Here is a 7,958-nt window from a genome sequence, read left to right on the forward strand (position 1 = left end):
GTTTGAGGACCGAACCACTTTAAATCTCGGGTGCACTCTTTCTTGTCTCTTGCTCTATTTCTTGCATTGCACTTTAGATTTAACTCACTTGCTTAAATTATTTTATTTTTGATCTCTTAATCCTTCATTGGAGAGCTTAAATATTTTAGGTTAAAAATTCAAAAGGTAAAATTTTACTTGTATCAACCTAATCTCCTTTTAGGTTGCCAATTGGGCCCACCCTTGGAATTTCAGGCTTACATGCTAAGATCCCGAGAAGGTAAAGCTCTAACAAGACTGAGTTAGTCTCTATGAAAAATGAAGTATCAAATCTGAAGGACTAACTACTATGCTATGACCCCCACAGGAAAAATCTGCTATCTTTGAGCTTGATCTAGAATTTCAGAAGCTCTATCTTTCAAATTTCACTAGAACTGCTAAAGTTTATCAATGAAGCTCAAATCCAAACCAAACGAGGCAAGAATAAGATGAATATGTTCAAAAAAAAGGTTAAATCTAGGTTAGGGTTGAAGAAAAGATTGATCTAAGCTCAATTTTACTGGATCTAGAAAATGAGATAAGATTTGATCTGAAACTTCTTTGAAGGTAGAAGATGGAAGCTATGATCTCTAGTTTGCGAAGAAAATGCTTTAACCTAGAGGCTTTAGAGTAGGAATCTAAAATTAGGAAACCTTGATCTAGATTCTAGGTTACAAAAATTGAAATCAGATGATAAAATTAAAAGAAAATGATAACGAACACTTGTTGTAGGAGAAAATGAACTGACTAGAAAGAAATCTGACCGAAATGTAATCAAAACTCTGGCGATTTTGCCGGAGAAGTTGACTTTGACAGAGAAACCCTAGCTATTTTTCTTCCCTTTTCCTCTCTCTCTGTCTCTCTCTCTTTATTTCTCTCCTCTGATTTTCTAAAAAAGAGATCGCTCTTCCCAAACTCTCTCTCGTGGCTTGTATAGAAAATGATATAAAATTTTAACCACTCCTTGCAACAAACATCCCTCTTTGCCCTTTTTCTCCCCACCTTTTATGTAACTTATGAACAAAGCAATACATCTTCCTCTTCTTCCTCTTCTCCTCTTGAGGCAGCATCAAAATGGATAACTCAGCCCCCTTTTCGCTTTGTATAAGTAATATATCTTCCCCCCTTTTCCTTTGGGCCACCTTAATCTAAATAACTCATCCCCCTTTTACACTATTATTATAACTATGCTCGTCCTATTAGGCTATTTTCCCCCGATTTTGACAAACTTTTACAGGAACTTATTTGGGATTCTAAGCTGCTCTAGAATGAATTTTGGGACACTAATTCACCTATTGAAAAGACTTTTATTCACATAGGTTTATTTAGGGTTCGGTCAAAATGGGGTGTCTACCCCCATCTTATGTGATGTATGCTTTGACTTGCGGAGTCATAATTGGTAAACTTTTAAGGAAGGATGGATTTTCATAATGCACCTATTGGATGGAGGAGCTAAAAAGATAAGAACTTCTTGCAAGCATTTTTCTACATGAGAATTTTAGTATAGTAAATGGTTTCTGAGCTCAAGCTCAGATAGAATTTTTGAGGTAGAGTTTTAAAATAGGGTGGCCGCCTATGTTGTTTGGGTTATGTTAGATATTGATTCTATAGGACCTAACATAGATAGGGTGTGCCTAAGAAATCATCTTTATAGGATCATGGTAAGCGTTGATTTGTGGAGGTTTAAAATGGACGTCTACAAAATGGTCCATTTTGTGCCTCTACAGATCGAACGGTTAGGAGGATCCCATGGAGATGGTTTCTTAAGAACAACCTGTCTATGTCAACTTCTATGGAATGAATGGCTTGGATGAGTCAAACAACATTGGAGATGCCCTATATAAAAACTCTACCTCAGATAGAATTTCTGAGCTTGAGCTCAGATACCGTGCCCCCTTTTAATATTATACATTACTTAGCTGTATAAAAAAGTGAAATGGGAAACATAACTAACCCTCTGTCTAATCTCTCCCATCAACTTTTGGACTTTTAACCGCATACTGACGAAACAAAAATTTAGTAAAAATTTTAATTCAGAATTAGATCCGCCACATTAAAATTTCAGATTGGGTATGCAATTGTTTGGGGATAAATCTTCATGGAAAATAGCATCTGAGAGAGTGTCCTTTGCAAGGTGGAAATAATGTTCTACTTGAATTATCATTTTGATATGCATTGTTAGAGAAGACTCATTATTTCTTTAGATCAAAATTAGTCGTTTGACAACTAAGGTCCTATTCGTTTTAGATTTTGACAACCGATTGTGAGACTGAAACCAATTATTAGTCTCAAACAGGGCCTTAATGTGTAAAAATAATCTTTTATAGCTTTAAATACTGTCAGGTGGCCCCACAAGTTTTCTCATAAGCAAGCTGAGATTGTTTCACCTCCATGCGTAGCCTAATCTCAGCTTATGGGGACCAAAATAGGCACCCAATAGTAGTCTGACACGTGCCCCATGGTAAGGGTGTAATTCCACACCTCACACATGGAAACCCTAACGTAAACCATTAAAAGCAATCCCAGAAGTTCGATATTTTGAGAAACTTGGAAATTAGAAGATATATATGGAATCCTATATTCCAGGAAACATGCTCAATTCCTATGAAGAATCCTGAGAAGTTTTCCAAACCCAGGAAGGAAACTATACATTCCAGGAAAGCTACTTATTTTGGAGATATTCTCCAGCCAATGAGGAAAGAGCCCTCTAAGAGGCAACTTTCCTCTTCTCTCAAAGGCTCTCTATCTATATAAACAATCCTAAGGCTCAAAGGTACGGGTTCTTCAACCACCACACTTTTGTGTATTCTTTACGTATCTGTTGTCAAAGGCTAAGCATCGGAGGGCCTTCCCGAAGAACGAACTCTAGTGGTCTTTTGACCATTTGTTTGTGTGCATAGGCAGTGCTTCTTATGTTAGAGTTAGTGCCCTAAAAATTAGTGTACTTTGCTTATTAATTAATCAAAGTATTATTTCGTGACATTTATGGGTGTTATTTAATTAATATGTGAGATGTGCTTAATTGTTTTATACATATTTGTCCTTAGGGAGCAAAGTAGAAATCCCATGCTCAATGATTCACAAATCCTAGGGAGCAAGGAGATATGGGATTCGGGTTCTTTGCAGACCTTAATGGTTTCTAGTTGGGGTCAAGATTGAACATCTCCTCCTGTATACAACTAGCACTAGTCTTGCCTATATGCACGTGTCATGGAGTGGCTTATCTCAGTCACTTGGGTAGTGGATCCTAAGCAAGAAGATTGGGTGAAACGATAGGATCGCACACTGAACATGATCATATTAGAATAGCATGTGGACAGGAGATAGTAGGGTTATTCTACCAGATAGGACCCTTTACATGTCCTTCGACCTGAGGGATCATATTGGTATGTGGGCTCGTCTTTCTTTCTTAGTCTATTTAACAATGTTTCTTTTAAGGATCACCTAAGGGTAGTACTGGAATGCTAGATAAACCTACGAGACTAATAGGGATACCCGACATGAATTCTCCGACCAAATTATTGGGAAACATCTACAGTTTGGTCAGAGCAGTAGGCCTATAAAATTACCTGGCCAGGTGGATTTGATAAAAGGTTTATCAAATGATTTTCCAAAATATATTTTCAAATGATTTTAGCAAATGCATTTGCAGGTCTAAGCTGCTTGATTGAAAGGTATACCATGAGTGGGCCCAGGAGGTAGTGTATGTCCACCCTCCGTAGGAGCCAACGTGGTAGATGTGGTAAGGAGAAGAGACTTGCACATATTTGATGTGATCAGGGGTATGATGATTCAATGGTCATCTTCAAGATTACGTCTCCATGGAGGGTACTGATCAAATGCGATTGTAGTTTTGACTACAGAGCAAGATCGTAGTGGGGCCCACCGCTGGGTTTTGCAGGTTCGACCGTTGAATCCCTGTAACAATTCTACTCACAACTCGAATGACCCGTTTACATCAATTTGATAGGGGTCCCGTATTTATTGGTTTGCACAAACGATTTATACACACCAACCATGGGACGCAATGGAAATACCAATTTAGTTAAATGTTAACTAAAGGGTATTTTTGGGAATTATAGAAAAATATGGATGGAGATTTTATCCCATTGGATGGGAGGAAATAAGTTTATTTAATTAAAAAATTAAATAAACAAGTGTAAGTTTAGCTTATAAACTCATTTTACTAAAACAGTCATAACTTACGTCTTTTCCAAAATTAATGTGTAAGTACTCGTTTCGAAGAACTTTGAAAGATCTACAACTTTCTAGTTTATGATTTTTTCTAATTAGGCCATTTAATTGTCCAAAAGTAAAGTCGAAATTTGGCCTCCAATTTTATAGCGGGAAAGTACAAAAGGAAAGAGTGTAGGAGATTTTTAGGGATTGTTTTTTATCCGCAAAAGCAACCCACGTTTGCTCTTAAAGCATTCACGTCCAAATTGGGCAAGTGAATTCGCTGCACATTACTTTATTAAAGTATTGTTTCTAATATCAAAAAGTTGGTTAACTAGTCTTTCTTTTTGAAAAGGAATTGTAGAGAAATTTTTGGAAACCAAAAGGAAGGAAACCAAGGCTTTATAAAAAACCATATGGACTTTTCCAATAGCACCATCCTGCTGGAATTCACGCCCATATTGTTCTCAAAATTTCCCCAAGTGATTTCTACTTCTCTCTTCTTCCAGTTTTTGGGTTTTGCTTCTAGTTCTTGGAAAACCCTAAAGCTCCATAAAAAGAATTGATATTCCCATCCAAAGATCTGATTTAGATCATAATATAACTGAGAACAAGAGTTGTTCTCAATCCCTTTGTGCAATACAAAGGAATCCATCGGTTCGACTTGCGGGTTCGCGGCCTTCGGAACGATTGTGAGCGTTCGAGGGGTCGATCAAGTGGATATTTTTAATCTCAGCTGAACTCAAGGTAATTTAATATGTTCTATGTTTTATTTTGTCACCATCAGATCATCTAGACCCTAGGATTCCTGGGCTCACTACAACAAAAATGGTTTTTAGCGGCGGGCAAGACCGCTGCTGAAAGCAGGCTCAACCGCTACCATTACCTTTAGTAGCGGTTATTAAACCGCTACTAAATCTCTCGTCGCTATATGTTATAGCAACGGTTCTAACCGCTACTAAATGGACCTCTTGTGTATGGAACCATTTAGCAGCGGTTATCACCGCTACTGTTTTCAACTCTTAGGAGTCTTAGGTTCGCCAATATAGCAGCGGTCTAGACCGCTGCTAAAACAGATACTTTTCACTAGCGGTTTTAACCGCTGCTAAATATCTAAATATAACAGCGATTGGAACCGCTGCTAAATATCTACAGAAGTTTTTACATACACTAGCGGTTCATGACCGCCGCTAAAAGTTTCTAAATACACTGGGTTTTGCACCATACAGCAGCGGTCATGACCGCTGCTAAAAGTTACAGTTTTTTTTTTTAAATTTAATTTTCAGCAGATCCCAAAACACGGGAATAACAAATTTGTTTGATACATAACCTGTTTTACAATTAGAACCTGTTATATACACATCACATTTAGAAAAACCAAAAACTACACTATTTCAATCAGCTCCAGTAAGTCAAGCTCCACAAGGCACGCTTTTCAGTGGCCAGAGCAAATGGCTTTGGAACAGTATAGTTAGATCTAACATTTCCAACAGCCACAGATCTTGCCGCCAACTTTGCAGGAGAGTTTAACTTCTTGTCCTTGATTGGTTTATGAGTATCACATTTTACTGTTTTCTCCTCAGGAATGCCACTGTCAAAATTATTTTTCACACAAGCTACATCTTGCTCTTTATCATAATTTTCATCTGGATAGACATCATCAACCTCAACTGAATTGTCTGTAGTGCATTCTTTCACTTCATATTCCTTTGGTTCTGTGTTTTCTGCCAGCGTTTGAGGGTCTGAATCCCCCTGAATATGTTCATCTGAATCTACAAGTGGACAATGAGTTATGTAAACACTATGAAATCACCATATGCCTCACCAACGCACCAAATATTATGTATTCAAACCAAACAGATAAGGAGTAAACATTGGGCATGTCATTGTACCTTTACACTGTATGAATAACTAGAGTGAACCCCCAATGCCAAAACTATAAAAATCAGCATATTATCCAATACAAAAATAGTAAAATTGAACCAGTGAATGACTCAACTAGTGCATAAACCAATGGGACAGTGGCCGAGTGTAATCACAATATGAGTGTATAAACCTGTGGGCAACAGCCATATACATGGTTATGAAATGTGAAAACCTGTAAAGTAGTGGCTATATGCTTATGACCAATCCCAAAACATAACCTGAGAATGTGAAAACTGATAGGGCAGCAACCCCCATATATCTGAACAAATATGAGTCATAATTGTAAAGTGCAGGAACCTGTAGAACAACATCTATATATGCTTCCAAACAAATGCCAATCAGAACTATAGAGTGTAGGAACATGCAAGACAACGTCTATATGTATAAATAAGAACAAATGCGATTTCATGTAATTTTCCATAAGAGCAAAGGTAATATGTATTGCTTGGATTGCAAGAATGGAGGGTTCTATTCTCTCTACCTTTCTTATTGTTAGAAGGTGTATATGTGCCTTAAGGACACTATAGTCTTTGTACTCTTCTCTTTTATATAAATACATAAGTGAGGGGGAGCATGCTCTAACTCACTCTTTCTCTTCAGTCTCTTCTCTTCTCCTCTCATCTAACATGGTATCAGATCCCTAGGGTTGTGGTGCCCTGGGGACCACCATTGAAGCAACTCCTTGCTTCTTCTTCCATCTCTCATCCCTCTTCACGGCAAAACCTTAACCGTAACCCTAACTCCATTCGTGCCCTCACCCCTATTCTCTCCACCATCTCCTGAGCCCCCTTACCCTACTGATTCCTACGCCCCACCTCCCTATCACCCTCCACGACCTCCTCAGCCCACCTACGCCCCAAACCCTTTGTCGTAAAGCCCTCCTCCACCTTTCCCAGTCCATACGACCCCCTCCCCCTAAGCCCCACCCCCTCCACCGTAACATCCTCTCATCCCCTCCTCCACCCTCCGTGATTACCTCAGCCCTCCCTCTTCACACCGCGACCCCTATTCCACTCTTTCCCCACCGTACACCCATACCTCCACCCAAACCCTCTTTCACCTCCATCCACCGCACTAAACCCTTTTTTTCACACCCATTCCTCTTTTGACTTGTTGAATCTTTCCCTTTCTTTCTTTTCTTCTTGAATCCTTGACCCTTATTTCCTAGTCCCTAACACCCTCCATATGGAGTGAATCCTCTTCCCTTCTCTTATTTCAATTCCGCGGCTCCGAGTTTCTTTCCCGCTCATTATCGTATTTGTATTGGACGCCTTATTATGTCTCTTTGCCCTCTTGATTTTCATCGAGGCCACAGTTTCCTTGTACAACTCGCCTAGTGGCTCTTATCTTTTTTCCCCTTCTATTGCCAATAGTGTGGTAGAGCGTATCCTTCTCTTTGTCTCCATGGATCCTCCCGTCATTGAGGACCCCTCTCTCGATTCAACCCCTGAGGTCTGAGCAACTCCTCCACCTTCGGCCCCTTCTTTATATAGCCATCCTCCATCGGTGGAGGGTTCATTCCCACCAATGACTACAGTTAAACTAGACGGGTCCACTTACCTGAATTGGAAGATGGCAGTGGAGACCTACCTCCTTGGTTGGGGTAAGGTCAGTTTCATTTGTTGAGATCCTCCCTCCTGCACTGATCCCACTATTGTGAGGTGGGAGTAGGAAGACGCTCTCATTCCCACCCTTCTTTGGCAAAGCATGGCCCCTCATAATGCTGGCACCATGATGTGCCTTCCCACATCCAAGTTAATATGGGACCATACTGCTATCCTATATTCTAGGGTTGACAACCTCGCTCGCATTTGTGCCACCTACTCATAGTGGATGCA

Source organism: Tasmannia lanceolata, unplaced genomic scaffold (genome assembly GCF_043159265.1).
Source record: "Tasmannia lanceolata isolate RefF3 unplaced genomic scaffold, GAP_Taslan_0.1 ptg000015l, whole genome shotgun sequence".
In the NCBI taxonomy this organism is placed as follows: Eukaryota; Viridiplantae; Streptophyta; class Magnoliopsida; order Canellales; family Winteraceae; genus Tasmannia; species Tasmannia lanceolata.